We start from the raw sequence: 17,300 nt of genomic DNA on the forward strand, positions 1-17,300 counted from the left end.
GCAGTTGCGTGCACAATTAGATGGCTGATTATATGTGAACAGTTCACTGAGTTATTGTCTCATTTGTGCTCAGCAACAAGGAAATTGCAGGCAGGTATTACTAAAAGAACGGGATTCTTTACTGAAAAGTTATTCTAGTCTTGTCATCTTTTGTAGTCTGTGAGATCAAGAAGCACGTCAGCTGTCTAAAAGAAGCCTAGGTTTTTAGTCCCATGTTCAGCCATGTTTAATATCAAATAAAACTGGCTAATTATGAACCTGCCCAGTAGAGTGGCTTAGCTAAAGTCCTTCTGCAGGTGTACAGTCCTTCTAGGTGTACATGAGAACATTTTGTGAGCATGTGTGACTTGGTTCTCATGGATGCTGTGCACCACTCAGAAAGAGTCTCTTCCTCAAATCCTTTCCCCACTCTGCGTTCTACCACTGATGCCAGGGTGAATGCTTTCTGCAGCTCTGTGCTGGAGTTGAGCCTTGCTACTGTAGGGTTGTTTGTGTATCAAGCACAGGGGGCTGCAGGGTGAGGTGGGTAATTTGGGCTCCCTCTGTTCTTTCTTTGCCCTCTGTAGGTACCAGTGCATCTTTTGATCTAATTCCTGGTAATGCTGTCTGAGATAACTGATCCCAGCTTTGTTGAACGTGCTCAGCTGCTACTTATGGCTCAGCAGGCAGAGAGATGTAGAGCAGATAAGGCGTGCCGTGTTTACTCCTTAACCAAATAGCTGTACCAAAAGGAAGTGATGCTGCTTCAGGTTCTGCAAGCTGCTCCTCAGATCATGGGCTTCACAGGGTTGTCCATCTTGGCTGAACATTACAAGGGCTTCAGTAGGAAACCTGTGATGGCCTCAGATTTCCTTTACAGCCGAGCCTTTACTAAAGCAAAATCGAATGTCTGTTCATTGCTTCTTTATGGCCTGATAAATAGCTCTTGTGGCAAATGGATTATGGCTTGCTAATGCTAGATTATTTCTTTTCTTCTTATTATTCTTTTTTGTTTTGTTTTGTTTTGTTTTATTGTGTGAAATTTCAGGCCTTATATCCCCTTTGTTAGCTGGAGGGTTTTCTAAATGAATGAGGTATCACTCAAGGGTGAAACCTAAACTACTTCTCTCCTCCCTTGCCCCCAAGGAGGGGGGACTAGCTGGATTAAGCTAATCCTCTTGACTTGAAACCTCATTGACTTGGATATTAAAGGACATTCCAGATGAGACCACACTAGGAGCTCTGTGCTGTGTTTTGGGCGTTGCAATACCAGAATGGGCCTCTTCTCACTTCAGTTTTTTTCTTGTAATGTGGGCTGTACAGTGCTGTAGGGCAATGTTTGACCTAAAAATGAAGGAATTATTTTCATATGTCCCCAGGAGTGGCACTTTCAGCCATTGGTGAAGTAGTGTCATCTTAAAACAATTGATTAGAAGAAGTGGTGGCATCTTTCCCAGAAACTGTACTCCCTGGAATGGAACCATAGGATGTTTCCTTGATGTAATAGGCTGCATGTGGGAACTGTGAGGGTACAGTGGGTAAGTTGAGTTTGGATGGCTTTCAACTATCTGAACCTAGGAAATTAGCTGGGAACTGCCCGCATCTGAGTCGATCAATGCAGACAGTGAGTAGAAATGAATGGAGGTGGACTACAAACGTGCTGTTTTATTATTATTATGACTATTATTTTTAATTTTATTTATTTATTTATAATGCTTCCCTGAGCTAACTGAGTCACATGCTCTGGGCATCCCTCCAAGCAGGTGACTTCTTTGTCAGGTGTGGGCTAATGGAAAGAGCTGCGAGGGTTTCAGCTCTCTGGTTTGTCTGCATGGCCTAGGGCAGCCTTAGGGCTGTACACTGTGAGATGTGCAGGGCAGGGATGTGGGCTGAAACTGCACCTACTGAACACCAGTAGTTCTGTGGTTGAAACCAGTGTGGTTCTGCTGCCTTGTGATGGGTACTTCCTCCAACAGAGAAGCAGACCTTCCCTTGCTTCACAAAGTGTCATCCACATTTACGGTGTCAGGCAGATAATGTAGAACAGCCCCTTGAAGTGCTTTCATGGGACTTGTGAGTAATGGAAGAGCTGCAGGCGGACAGCACTATTATTCTTCTCTCTGCACCCACCACAAGTTGGTGTGAACTGATGCCAGTTTATCTGGGCCACTGCGAAGCAGGGGTGATGTTTTTGGCTGGGACGACGTGGTTTGTGTAATCTTATTTTAAGTTTTACTCTGCTAAACATTTAGATTCCCTTATTGGGACTGTTGAGAAAACAGAAGCTTAATCTCCAGGGAAGCGCAACATTTCCACAAGGCTGAGCCACCTTCCCTCACTCCCTCCTTCCCTCTTCGCTCCCTCCTCCCTCGTCTGCCTCGCAGCATGCAGCAGAGCGAGTTCAAAAGCACACACTGCGCAGAGAAAGTGAAACTGTCAGTGCTTCAAAACGGGTAGCCCAGTGTAGTAAAACGTGGTAAAGTCTAGCTGCAGGCAGCAAGGCAGGGAATTAGCCTCGTGCTGCTAAGAAATAGATGTGTTTTCCAACAAAAAGAAAATCGTAAATCTCCGTGACATGACAAGAATCCTCTCTGTGATGGGAATACATTTATTAGGGCTGCACAGTGTCTTGTCCCTCTTTGGCCTCTGCCTGTGTTCACATTGCAGTGATTGGACCAGGTTGCGAAAAGCAGACGTGGAGGGGAAGTGCTGTTTGGTTCTCAGGGGGTGCAGCTGTCTTTCTGGGGACACAGCTCCCCTCTGAGCTGTCTGTTTGCTTTGACTCCACGTGGTGGGGCAGCTGAGCGGGGAGAGTTTGGGGAGCTGTGTTTGGGGAGCGAGGCTGACTCTGCTATACTGCTTGGATGCAGTGCTTAGTTTGGGGTTGGCACATCTCTTATGGTCTGTACAGAGCGTGTTGTGGTCATTGTCTTGCAGGTGCTGAGGTGAATGTGTGCAAATGCAACACTTTTTGCCTTCTCTTGCTCCTCCTTTTGCCTGGCCAAAGCAGTGAGCTGGCCTTCTCTCCTAGATGAGCGGGGCTCAACCCTGTCCCTCTGGTCAGAACAACATCAGTTGTGAACAGCAGTGTTGAACTGGATAACGCTTCCTAGTCCAGACTTGACTCATTGGGTTTGCGGTTGCACTGTGTTGAGAAGATTTATTTTAAAGCTGTTTTCATGCCATTACAGCCCAAGAAAGCACCAAGCTTATAAGACGGGTGATTCCATAAGATTTAATGTTGACTTGAACTCTCATCTGACTGCTTATGGGATTTGCAATCCCTGAACTCCATAAATACTTCACTCTGATTCACTTTTGACCTAAACCTTATCTAGAAGCTTGAATCCTCCCCAAGGCAAGCTCTCTGCCAAACTCAGGCAATGGAAACTTTAGGTTACTTGGAGACATGAATATGGACTCACCACAGCAGCAGACCAGCACTTTATTCCTGGATCTGCCTCTTTTCATTGAAGGCTACAAACAAGACTGAAAAAAACAAGGCTATCCTTGGAAAGGATGTGTGTTTCTATTTGTCCTTATCTTCACTAGCATAGCTGCCTAATGTCCAGAGAATGATCCCGTTCTTTTCAAAAAGATGCTTGTGCTATTTCTCACAATGGCTTTCTGTTGCAGAAAATTCCCCAGACTGGCTCTGGAGCTCTTTGAGAATCGCTTCCTTTTGCTTGTTCCAAATGCATGGAACTGTAATCTCATCAAGTGTGTGCTTGTTGCTCTTGTGTGGTATTAGGTGCTCGATAACATGGGTATTAATGTGGGTATTATCGTCTTCTGATCAGCAACAAAGCACAAATCTGTTGAGTAGCGAATTATTTTTTCCATTTGAATGGAGTTTTTCAATCTTTCTGTAATCCTTGCTTTAAATCTCATCAACCAGAACAATGGTAGGTTTTTTTTTTTTTTTTAATTATCATTTATATCTAGAAAATTGACATCTAGAAAATAACAGTTTTCTTCAGGAAAAGTGGTAAGTTACAAAAATGCCATCAATTTGCAATAGTGAAGTGGGACCATATCATCTTACATACTTGGGCATACTCATGCCTCACTTTTCAAACAAAGTATCAGAATGGAAGTCCTTAATTAATTTGCTCTTGATTAAACTTGCAGCTAAATCTGTTTCTGACCAAACTTCACGGGCTAGAGGCAGGCTGTCTGGAATGCTTTGCACTTCAAAAGAGCCATAAAGAGCAAATCTCAATTTTTGATGCAATTGGATGTGAAATTAAACAGTAGGTTCGGCTCATTGCAATGTCATTTTAATGGGGAATAGGTCAAACAAAGAAAGATCTTCTGAACCCAAAGGCTTAAGCTAGGTTTCTGTTCAGTCAGAGAGCTTGTCCTTCCCCTTTTGTACACTAGACTTGTTGGCTTAGATGTGTCACATAAAATAACTGTGAAAGAGCTATCCTGACATCTAGATCGGCTATGCACACAGCTTCTCTGCTGACTGGGAACAAGTCCTGGGTAATTTCAACCATGGTGTAAATTTCATGTCAGCAGCGAGTAGGAGTTGGCAAAACTGTCATAGTGAGCATGATCCTCTGATTTTTCTTGCCCTGTTTTATGCCCTTCCACTGGCTGTTCCTGTTTTAACTCAATCCTTTCATCTTTACAATATAATAGTTATAACCAGTTTGGGGTTATAGCATAAACTCTATCACATCCGTTGTCTCAGGCGCTGAAATCATGACGATGAGCTGCCTCGAGATGTGGACCTAGGATTTATCAAAACAGTGCTCTCTTTAGCCTGGTGTATTGCCTCCAGCAGCTCAACAGCCATTTAAAATGCGTGTATGGATGGATTATACACCAAACCTCCTATGTGCAGTGACAGTGGTAATGCCTAAATCTCAGACAGTTTCTTTCACCATAGTTCTCAAAATGCTTCACAAGTGATGTCAAAATTAATGTCCCTATTCTACAAAAGAGGAAAGGGAGATTTGGGGAAGTAGATAGCTTATCTGTGCTTGCCATGCAGCACGATGGTATGACTGGCAACAGAACCAGGCTCCAGTTCACTCAGAAGTTAGGCATGGCCAGATCCAGTGCTGCTGACATGCCTATCTTGTGCAAATATACAGTGCCATTCATTGGCATCATGCAATTTTTGAACAGAACATAGTCTGTAGGGTAGGATTATTTCTCCAGAGGTGAATCATGCTGTAGTGAAGGAGATTGCTGCATGGAGACTCATAGAATGGTTTGGGTTGGAAGGGACTTCAAAGCCCACCCAGCCCGACCCCCTGCCATGGGCAGGGCTGCCCCCCACCAGCTCAGGCTGCCCAGGGCCCCATGCAACCTGGCCTTGAGTGCCCCCAGGGATGGGGCACCACAGCTTCTCAGGGCAGCTGTGCCAGCACCTCACCGCCCTCTGAGGAAAGGATTTCCTCCTAACATCTCACCTAAATTTCCCCTCTTTTAGTTTAAAGCCATTCCCCATTGTCCCATTGCTACCAGTCCATTTAAAAAGCCAGTAAAGCTGGCCTCCTGTTTATAAGCTCCCTTTAAGTGCTGGAAAGCCACAGTGAGATCTCTCTGGAGCCTTCTCTTCTTCACACTGAACAAGCCCAGCTCCCTCAGCCTGTCTCAGTAGGAGAGATGCCCCAGCCCTCTGAGCATCTTCATGGCCTCTCTGGATCAGCTCCAACAACTCCACATCTTTCTTGTTCCTTCACTTGTCACTGATGTGGGAATACCAGGTGGTGGTGGGCAGCTGCTGGTAAAGAAAAGCCTCACAGTGGCCTGCTCTGGAGCATGCTGTTGCCCATGTTCCCCGCCACAGAGCCTCTGTGTGATCCTGGGACAATCATTCATGCAGCCACAGGTGGTCATGAATGGCGCGTTCCTTATTTCCTGAATTACTGGCGAGCCTCGAGGCTCATTTGAGACGCATGCGGAACTGCTGCCAATAGTATGCTACAGAAAGCACATCCTGCCTATTTCAAATTGGGCACCCATTCTGACCAGACACTTTCATTGCTTCAATTTCCTAACGAGGGAATAATATTGTCTGCCCTGCCCTCCGGGAAGTGTTGTGAAAATAAATGAATTGATGTTGTGCAAGCACAGAGAGGCAGTTTTTCAAAGGTGTTTATTCAAATACAGACAAATATTTAGGGCAGTATACCAAACACTCCCAGCGATACTGGTCCTAATTATTTAAAACTCTATTTAAACATCTGTCTGCATTCTTGAGCTTCTGAAAAAGCTCTGGAGTCTTTAGGCCTTGGAAATGCTAACACTGTGAGTGCCACAGAAAAGGAAATGAGTAAGGAAGTGAATGAGGATGTGTTTAAGGATATAAGTTGAAGGAAATTACATTGAGAGGTAATGACTTTTCATAGGCAATTTGAATCGATAATGTCTGCCAGTGCAGTTTCAAGAAGACAAACTATTGAACAGGTGTATATATATATATATGTAAAATTATATACGCATGAAGAGAGTACAGCTCATTCCATGTGTAGACTGAGGCATGGGGCAGAAGTAAAAATGGCATGTGATTGTGTCATTAAAAGTTGTGTTAGGGCCCAGAGATGTAAGAAGGGTGAATGATGGTTCTGCAACAATGAGTTGCAGGTTTTAAACATAGTCATTTCTTCTACAAATACTGTGGTTCCTTAGAAAAAAAGGAAAATGATCTTGTTTCCAGTCCTCTGGATGCTAAGGCCAGGTATTTTTGCAGTATGTACACCTAGACTAACAAAGAGTAGAAACCAGCTGCTACCCCCCAATATGGGCCAACAACAATGTGCTTCCCAGGTGCATGGGAAAGGCAGGTTGTGAGCACTTTCAATTCTGTTCAGTGCTTAGCTACATGGCAATCCTTTCATAGAATCTTTCATAGAATCACAGAATGGTTTGGATTGGAAGGGAGCTCAAAGCCCACCCAGCCCCAACCCCTGCTGTGGGCAGGGCTGCCCCCCACCAGCTCAGGCTGCCCAGGGCCCCATCCAACCTGGCCTTGAGCGCCTCCAGGGATGGGGCACCACAGCTTCTCTCCTCCCCTTCAGCTGTTTCTCTGTGTCTTTCAGTGGCTCCAGCTCCTGCCCTTACCAGGCCCAGCTTCTCTCCCTCTCATCCTTGTGGCTGCATCACACACTCTTTGCCCTGTGGTCCCAGCTCTCCCTTCCCACCTCGTCTCTGGCACCTCATCCAAAGAGCTCTTTTCTTGATGTGCTTCAGGCCTGCCATAGAATCATAGACTGCCAGAAACATCAGCTGACCAAGTGGAGGAAGCCTCTCCTAGGAGTATGTGAACTGCAGTTTCTCTTAAGACTGATGATTTGTCCAAATTCACATGGACTTTTATGGCAGAAGGTGCAGCCATAACACAAATAGGCTACATTTGAGTCTTCTGCTAAATTTGAACCTTCTCTCCAATGATACAAGAGTAATAAATCTCTTCAGCAGGAAGTTTATTAGATTTTTTTTCTTTTTGCTTTAGGCAGTGAGATAACTTACCACCTCCAAATCTCATCCTGGGAAAGAACACAACGATTTTAGCTAAGCATTTTAAGATAGATGACAGACAGAGTCTCACCTTTGCTTAGTGTTTGTCGTAGACAGTTCATCCCGAATTTTTAAAGCTGGGCTAAGCATTGTGTGCACAAAAGCAAGGTGTTCCCTGGGCTGTGTTTCGCTGAATCACTAGCTGGCAGCTCCTGCTGACCTCAGTTGGAAGCTGTTAATATTGTTTCATTTTCTAGCTTTCCCCTTTGCAAAACTAGGAGCATTAGAACTGCGTTTTAGAATTTGGCCTTCAAAAGTCGTGGCACCAAGTGGTCCTGGCTGCCTACCAGGCGATGTGTGTGAGATTTTTTAATTTTTTTTTTTTATCCTGTTTGGAATTTGGTAATTTTATAAGATCTCCCCACACCCTTTCTCTGCAGGAGTCACTTAATTTCTCTGTGAGCTTTGCTGCTAAACTGCGCATAATTTGGGGTTTTCATTGTTCCTACCCAGCTTTTGAAGTCGCTTTGTGATTTTTGAAAAGATGTTAATTTTCCTTTTGTTGTTTTCTGTTGGCCACTTAATCCTTTCCCATTCTAATTGTTATTCTTATTGGTCTCCTCAAACTTTTCTGTTGTTTGAAATGTCTGTCATCTAAAACTCGCCTTTGTTCTTCCAACAATGATTTTGGGAGCCTCCCTGCTGAGCTGCATTCCAAATGTGTGTGTGGCAGTGGATGGGGGGATTTTGGCCTTCCTTGCTCTTTGACGCCTCTCTTTCCTATATCTGGGCTATCAACAAATGCAAGCGACTCGAGAGAATGCTCCAGTTCTGCTTCCTCAGACACTGATTTCCAGACAGCACAGAATCACAAAAAGCCAAATGACCCTTTCCAACATCCGTTGCTATTGAGTTAGACTCTACCTTGGTGTATTTATCAGATCTGTCCATTTCAACATTTGAGAGCAGATGAGTCTTACTGCAACTTAGCTCAGACAATCCTGTTAGGAAATGAATTTCTTTTTAAGCCTCTTGAGCCTCCCAGCTGCTGCTCAGCAGCTCTGCAAACATTTAAGTGCAAAGCACTTATCCTTGCTATGAAGTGGAAGCAAATCAAAATTATGAATAATTTATTTCAAAAGTAGTTTAATGATATGGAATACCTGAAGATGTCCCTGGAGGTATATCCCGATCAGAGAGGAAGTCTGAATGTTTATCATAGACTAAGTATTTTCAGTTCATTTCTGCAGACCTTGGACCCTAATAACCATCCTCAAATCATAGAATCACAGAATGGCTTGGGTAGGGAGGGATCTCAAAGCCCACCCAGCCCCAACCCCTGCCATGAGCAGGGCTGCCCCAAACCAGCTCAGTCTGCCCAGGGCCCCATCCAACCTGGCCTTGAGAGCCTCCAGGGATGGGGCAATGAGGATAGGGTATAAGAATCACAGTTGTGTTACCTTCTAAGAAACTTGGAATCTTTAGGGCCAGATTTTAAGCTATTTGGGTACACAGCTAAAAGCAGCAATGTTAGCTATGTGCACCTAAAATAGAGATCCTTGATTCTACTTTCAGTGGCTCCTGGAGGTGTGAAAATGAAGAAAATGGAATGTGGTCACTTCCATTTTTGGCAGATGTTATTTCTTTTTCATCTCTAGATGGATAGATGTAAACGTCCTGAAATATGGGGTAGGGATTTAGGTCTATGACTTCTAGCAGGAGAGACAATCTTCATTGGTGCCCTCTGTAAAGTATCAGGTTTCTACCTAGGGGTGTGTAGGGTTTAAGTAACCAGCTAGTTCTTGTATCCACACTGTTGTCTGGCTTAGGCAGCTCCTTGCTTGTTGTATTCATTTCTGTGGATATCAAAGGATCTCTTCCCTGAAGCCCTCAGTGCTTACCAACCTCAGCACCACGATGTGAAAGGTTCCTCTGGGAATCTGACCCTAAATAGATGCGCTTTGTTCAGTTTTCACATCTCTTGAAGTAGTGGCTTAGGAACATGAGTTACCATGTTGTCCTGAAATATGACACTTAGCAGAGTTCGCCCTTCCTGAACTGCTGGTGATAGGGTATGGTGGAACAGTGGCAGTCCAGTCTTCTTGTTGGTGACCAAGTTGTGTTCTGAAGATTTTGTGCCCACAAAACCCGTTTTCAATTGTCACTTGTTATCAAAGTGACAGCAACATCGTAAGGAAATGGCTTTTGTGTACCACAAAAGGTGTCTGTCTTGATCAGTGCTGCATGTTTCTTCTGTTTATACTGTGTTAGTGAAAGTCCTGGAAGGGTTAGTCATTTTTTAGAGGTATTACAGCGCAAAGTTGTAGCATGAATGTAGCTATGAGTCATGTTCTGTTTTGCTAACTAGTCACACAAAGACTTCTCAAAGGCCTCTGCAGGTCTCTTTGAAGACTGAGACAGCCTCTGCTCTGCTTTCACTCTGTTACTGTAGGGATTCACCTCCTGGTTTCCTTGTGGTCTTGAGCCAATGCTGAGAACTGGCTTTCAGTTTGCTTTAGGAGCTGGACTGTCTGGCTGACTATTGGCCTAGGGCAACACTTGTTGGGCTCAGTGAGCTTTGCAGGACAGAAAATACTGTCCTGGTGGCCCGATGGCATGCGCAATTGAAATTTCAATCCAAAATGTTTTATCTCCTGAGAAGGAAGTCCTGGGATTGACTAGGAGGTTCTGTAAGTATAGATCTTTTGACCAAAACATCTTGGACAGGAAAAATCCCAACCCTGAAGGAATTCTGCAGAACATCAAACATTTCATTGAGGGTCACTCTGAATATGGCTTGTTTTGATTGTATTGCTATGTATTAAATGAGCAAGCTTCTCTCCCTCACTAAGGGCAACTAACAATCTTGGGAGAAATCCAGGGTAATTATGTCAACAGTTGAGCTTGCTGGGATATGGGAGTTCCCATCTCCTCACCATCCTGGCCATTTCAATGGAACGATGGCAAATCCGCATTGTCAACTTAGTCATACCCCAGCACTTCCCTCATCTTCACAAATAGCAGATAAATGGAAATCTACCCCATCCTATCTGCTACAGAGAGAGGTCATCTCATTCTCTGTAAGTGTGCCAATTTTCTAATGAATCCTCCAGTCCCAGTTTGGGCAACAGTCTGCTTTCAGTTTCAGGTAAGGAGCAACTGTCTTCCCTATGTGATAGATACACGGACAATCTCTTTAACTTGACAGCATCTCTTGAGCTGGTGATGAACGGTGCTTTCATGAAAACCAACTAGTAAATTCTCAGCAAAGCTGGTTTGATTGGAGCTGATTTGCCCAGAACATGTTGCTAGGAATCAGTGAACTGCTCTATTTCAGTAGTCCATCTTTGTCAGATATCATCTTTACTTCAGTAAATTCATTAGCCTTACAGGGCTGCAGTAACACAAAGACTGCCTTTTGACAATTAGGACCACAGGGGAGGGCTTGGGAAGATGATTGCTCCCTCCTGGGAAGAGATGAAAGACTACGCTTGCAAAGAGAAGAGATTTTTCATTATAGATCTTAAGATTAAACCTGAGGGACTGCTTATGCTGGAAGCCTGCCTTATGTTTTGTATCAATAAGTGAATTTCAAATGCTTGGCTCCTGGTCATGTTTTTAGGTAATGGTTTTCTAGTTTAGCTCACTCTGATTTCTTGGAGGTGGATTAGTACATAATTAAATATGTGGCACAGTGTAACGAAAAGCATGATTCTATCAAAGCAAATTAATTGCCAGGTCTGGTTTTGAACTTAGAATCACTGCAAACAGTGATCTGCTACATCTTCCCTAAGTACTTTCCCACTGCTCTTTTTACTTTATAGTTCTTGGCTTTTAGTGCAAGCAAACATAATAGTAATAATTTTCTTAGGGGGGGAAGAAAAGGGGTGGAGGGAGACCAGCCTCTAATGCGTATTAAAGCTTCTGTGTCATCTGATGGGTACAGGTTAGTTATAAATTATATTTAAACTCCTAATAGGCAACTATGGAGATCTATAAAGGAGCCTTTTTGGACTTGAAAACCGGGTCATTTATCTTCTGTTTCATTTATAAACAGAGTTGTTGTTTTTTTTTCTCAAATGACAAAGAAACCACCAGGGCTGGTCTAATAATGCATCACAAAATATTTGCTTTTATGATAAATATTTCATGTGCAGATGGAAATTAAGCAGAAATCTCTTCCAGAGTCAGAGTATGAGTCTTTTTGATCTGTAGTTCTATGGGCAACCTCATCCTCTAGAATGCTTAACCTGGCACTTTTCAAGCCTGCTAAAAGGGAAGGAAATGCTGCCACTTTTCAGTACAGGGCAGGGAAAGGTATCTGCTAAAGACGTAGTTTTAAACAGGAGAAAAGATGAAACTTCAAGCAATGGCTATGATTGGTTTTTATGCTAAGAGGCTGATTTGAAGGTAGGTGAGTCTCCATCTGTCCTACACACTGTTGCTCTGTCCTCAGCCACAGTCTATTCTGATTGGTACATCTTACACAAAGGCTGAAGAGTAGAGAGAACAGAAGAGAAAAGAGGATCTGGCTCCTCTCTTCCTGTGATTGCTGGGATTATGTGTGTACTTATGTACAGTTTTTAAGTGTGAGGTGTTTATAATGTATTAGTGCACTTCCTTGGATTCCCTCCCTTTTTTGGCAAGGGAGGGAGGAGAGGGGAGCTTGTTTCAGTTATTTTAAGTGAGAGAAAATGCTTAACTACAACAGTGTGAGCCCTGTAACAGACCTGTTTAATCTCCTATACCTTGTGCATCAGTGCTGTGAACAAGAAGGGGCAGAGAGCCATCCTCCTTGGTTGCTGCTGCTATTTGACAGTTCTTGGCATGGCTGGCTTTCCCAGAGGAGCAGCAGCCCAACTATTTACACTGTGGTTGAGTCTACAGTAGCATATTTGAGGAAATCTCCCGTCGTTAGACTTCTGGCAAAGACAAGTAGCAGTGGGAGAACTATCACTGGCAGGGTGTTGGAGTTTTTAACCATCTAACTGACTAATCCTCTGGCTATTCTTTATGCCTCTCTAAGTGAAAACTAGGGCAAGCAATCCAATCCAGTCCTGAATGTGGCTTTGCTTTTCTCAACTTGTTTGCTGGGTCCACTTCACAGGTTCAAAGTACATAAATCTTACTGAATTCTGAAGGGTTTCTGTTGCTTCATTCAAAAAGAGATTTTTCTCCTGAATCTTGTGAGAGCAGAATCAGACTTTAATATTGAAATATTAGCTATCTGGAAGGGCAGAATCAAATTCTATTGATTATTTGCCTTTTGGTATAGCCTTCATATAGGCTAAAAGTGCAGACAGTTGTTTAACCCAGTTTTCAGAGCTGTTAGTGTCCTCCAGCATGGAAAGGAGAAGTACTGCAGAGGTAACTTTTTTCAGTTTTGTGGATGGAGTCTGTTGTTTTTCTGCTCTCTGAAATGCTGAGGAAGCGAGGAGCTGAAAGCATGGCAGCTTACGAAAGAGATTCAGACATCAAATCAATCTTATTAAAGATGTTAAATCACAGCTTTTCCATTCATTTGTCTGATGTTTCTGGCTTGACGATATTTTCTTAATAGTTTATAAGCTTAGAAACCAACTTGTTCTTCAGTAATATCTGGAAGGAATTCTAAAAGCTCCTTGGATGGAAATAAGAGCTCTTTGTCTCAGGATGTCTTAGTTTCAACTAACATGGGTCAGTTGAAAGCCTCTCAGTCAGAACCGCAGGTGCAGACAGGCACCTTTGGATACATACTCCCCATCCTGCTCTTTTAGACCCCTTTGGAATGGTTGTGTTCATCTAAGCCATATTCAGCATCATTTTTTTTCCTCTGTAGTACATCCCTCCGTCTCAGTCTAGCCTGCCTTACTGTCTAGCTGTATCTAGACCCTTCTTCCTCATCCTCCCTATCCCTGTCTCTATCTAGACATCCACTTTCCAAGGACTCCATCTATGCTGTTCCTCCTTCCTGCCTGTCTTCAGAAGACATCTTCCTGGATGGTCATTTGCTGATCCTGATGCTTTGTTCTACATTCAGCAGAGTGTCTGCAGAAAAGCCATGCAGATGAAAAAAGAACCCTCCTAAACACAGATTTCATCGGGCAGCCTACCTGCTGGAAGCACGATTTCTGGGATCAGAGTCCTGTGTGCCAGATTTTCTTCAAAGTTAGTTGTATAAGATAAATTTGTAATGATACTCTGCATTTGGAAGCCTTTCAGATTTTGTAAATGCCCCTGCAATATATTTCAAGAAATTTCTTCTATTTGATGCCAACCTCCTGGTTTTGATGGATACTTTCTTTCTTTGTGTTTTCAAGGTTTCTTAATTCACCTATTTTATTGTGAGCGAATCTCTTTAGGCTAAATCTCAGATGTGACTGGTATTTTTGTTCACCCTGCCTGAGGTACCTTCAAGTCTAATTTTCATAGAATCAGAGAATGATAGAATGGTTTAGGTTGGAAGGAACCCTAGAGGTCACCTAGTTCCAACTCCCTGCCATGGACAGGGCCACCTTCCACTAGATCAGTTTGCCTAAGGCCCCATGCGGCCTGGTCTTGAACATTTCCAGGGATAGGGCATCCACAGCTTCTCTGGGCAGCTTGTGCCTCAACACCCTCTGAGTAAAGAATGTCTTTCTGATACCTAATTCAAATTTACTTTCTGTTTATTTGAAGACATTACGTCTTGTCCTACCACTACACTCCCTCACATTGGCCATCCCCAGCTTTCCTGTAGGCTTCCTTTAGGTACTGGAAATCCTCAGTAAGGCCTCCTTGGAGACTTCTCCAGGCTAAATAAGCCCACCTCCCTCAGCCTTTCTTCAATGCACAGGTGCTCCAGCCTTCTGGTCATCCTTGTGGCCTCCTCTAGACTGTCTCCAATAGCTCCATGTCTTTCTTACGCTGGGGGCCCCAGAGCTGAATGCAGTATTCCAGGTGGGACCTCATAAGAAAAGAGCAGAGGGGGACAGTCACCTTCCTCAACCTGCTGAGCATGCTTCTTTTGATACAGCCCAGGATATGATTGGTTTTCTGGGCTGCAAATGTATACGCTGAGTTGTGTTGATCTTCTCATCAACAAAAATCCCCAAATCCTTCCCCTCAGGACTGGTCATGTTCTATTTTATGCCCAGCCTTTATTTTTTCTTGGGAACTTAATGATGTTTTGTACAAGCTCACCTCTCAAGCCTGTGCAGGTCTCTCTGGATTGCATCCCTTCCTTACAACAAAGAGAGGGTTCCACACCTGTCCAGATCCCTGGTTCAACTGGAGGATGAGCCAATTCCATCATTCCACCAATATACTTATCCCCTGAGAGGCCAATCCACATGGCTGGAGAAACTAGCCTGGTAGCTAGTGTGGGGGAGAGGTAGGTAAGAATCTCACTAGAAAGGGAGAACTGTCCCTAGATCTCTTATTGAAAGCTCCATCTGTTCCTCATGGTGGTTGGAATGGCAGTAGGACCCTATGCAAGAAAACGGTAACTTAGCCCTACTCTTTTGGAAGGAAAACACTGAGGTACATCAGTTCAGAGGAGTAAGAGTGGAATATCATGGAAGCAAGTACATCATACAGCCCAGAATAAGGCAGCTGAGCCTTAAGGTAGATGTAGGATGTGAATGTATGTCCTTGGCACTTCCTCTGAGCCATCTAGAGCATCTGTTATCCATTGAATGAACTCTTGTGAATCCTTTTGTAAGGGAAGATCCTTAGGCACCCTCTAAAGAGCCTGGCTGCCTAGTTCAATGCTGGGAATCCTACTGTGGAGACCAGCACCCAAATATTAAACAGCTGCAGTATTGAGTGCTGTAGGTCCAGTTCCCTTTGTAATTAGACACCATGTTGGCAACCTAATTAAAAGAAGTGTAAGGGTCTCATTGACATCAGGTTGATTTGGGAGCTGTCAGGATATCTTAGCTTACCAGATTATATACATTCACAGCCCTAACCACATTGTAATTATATAATTATATGGAATATGTTGCATAGAGTTAAATGAGAATGCAACTGTCATACAGGGAAGAACTTTTTGCGACATCCTCAAACCTCTGTGCTAATTTTAACAAATTGCAAAGACCAGCTCTGAAATATTTTCTCCTCTTTTGTATTACTAATTAATCCAGAGCTAGACTGCCTGTCATTGTCATACACCATGTGAAATACAACAGAAAAGAGAATGGGGCTAACATGTCTAAAATATACCTTAAACCAAGTAGTTACTCAGCTTTTATTATTTCAGAAGTTTGCCTATTTACATGTGCATGATGTTCCTAGTAACTAAAAACTGAGAGCTTAGTAGCTCTACTCAGATTCAAAACATCTTCACTGATGAAAGTGATGTATATTATCCTAATCTGGTGTCCCATCATGACAAAAGAATTATTTTCCACCAATGAATTGTTTATGAATACTCACGGCAAGCAATTATCTACCTTCTTAATGCTCTCTAAATGTTAGTGGCATTTGTCTATCCAGTAAACTAAACATGCATTTTTTACAGAAAGATCCTCCTTCATTCGGCAGATTAATCTGTCTTGAGAAAGTGTGTCACTGAATGACTGTATAAATCTATGCTTATTGTTTTCTTAAGTCTTAAAAAAGATTCAGCATCTTAGATGAGTAACTGGCTGCTGGAAGAGCCAGCCTGAACACATCAAATTGGTAATTTCCAAGGACAGCAAATGCAAAGGTGCCAGGATTTGCTGGTTTTTACATTTTGATTTTCTAGTGCAACTACAATGCTCTGCAGTGTGTGTTCTCTACAGAACTACTTGTATGGACAGAATATGCTCATGCTTAACTACATTGCCAAATCAAAGCATCGATTTCTTCATCTCCTGTCCAGTCTACATATTAATACTGCATCACTGCCTGCAGCAGAAACCTTTTTAGAGTGTCTTTTCAGTGCAATTTTTAAGTTGAAAGGTTTTTTTTTTTAATCATTTTTATGAAAACTGTCATGTTAGCCAAAATGGAAATTTCCTTGGTAAAAATATCTGGGTTTAATTATATTTTCATGTCTTCCATTGGAAAACTGAGAAATAAATTGTTCATGTGTCTGGCAACGCGAACTTAAACAAATTGCCGAGCTGTCATTTAACTAGATGAATTTTTGGAGTCATATTTTTTGATTGTAGAAAACTGGAAAATATTTTGCTAAGTGGGGTGAAAGTCTGAAAAATTTTCTGGAAGAATGTAAGTGAATTATGATGTTTGTATTTCGCAAGTATAGATTTCTTTCTGCATAAAACCCACCTGAACTTTCAGTGTGTTCTGAAAGCAGTCACTTTCTTTGTCCTATTGAACTAATGAACATAAGTTCATACTTGCACTAATTTTAGGTATCTAATTCAAAAGGCTGGCTCCTAGACTGTCTGTGTAACACAGAGAAGAAACCTGCTCCGCAGTATGACTCTGGACATGTAAATTAGGCTTTTGCTCTTAATTTCCTCTTGAAGGAACCTTTCTCTGCCCATTGACCATATGGTATGCCCAGGGAGAACAGTTTCAAAGTTGGGTGCTTTAAGATAACCTTTGTTGGTATCACCTTCTGACTGAAAATGGGTTTGATAAAGAGCATACCTAAAATATTTTCTGGGAGTGTTGTGATATGTGGAATTATCTGCATGTTTTTATTAACATGAGTAGACTGGATAAAATTGTTGTGCGTGCACAATGTATTTGTTTTTGTGCGTGTATAAGAGGAAAAAAAAAAAAAGGAAAGATTGTGTGAATAGCTGAATAAGGTTTCCAAATATATTCCCTCCCCAGGAATGTATGTCTGCTGGCTGTCTTTCCCTACCCATCCTCTTGAACTCTGTCATTTCTGGAATTTTTGTCCCTTGCAAGCAATCCTCCCACAG

The sequence above is a fragment of the Gallus gallus genome, chromosome 1, assembly GCF_016699485.2.
Source record: "Gallus gallus isolate bGalGal1 chromosome 1, bGalGal1.mat.broiler.GRCg7b, whole genome shotgun sequence".
NCBI classification, from domain to species: domain Eukaryota; kingdom Metazoa; phylum Chordata; class Aves; order Galliformes; family Phasianidae; genus Gallus; species Gallus gallus.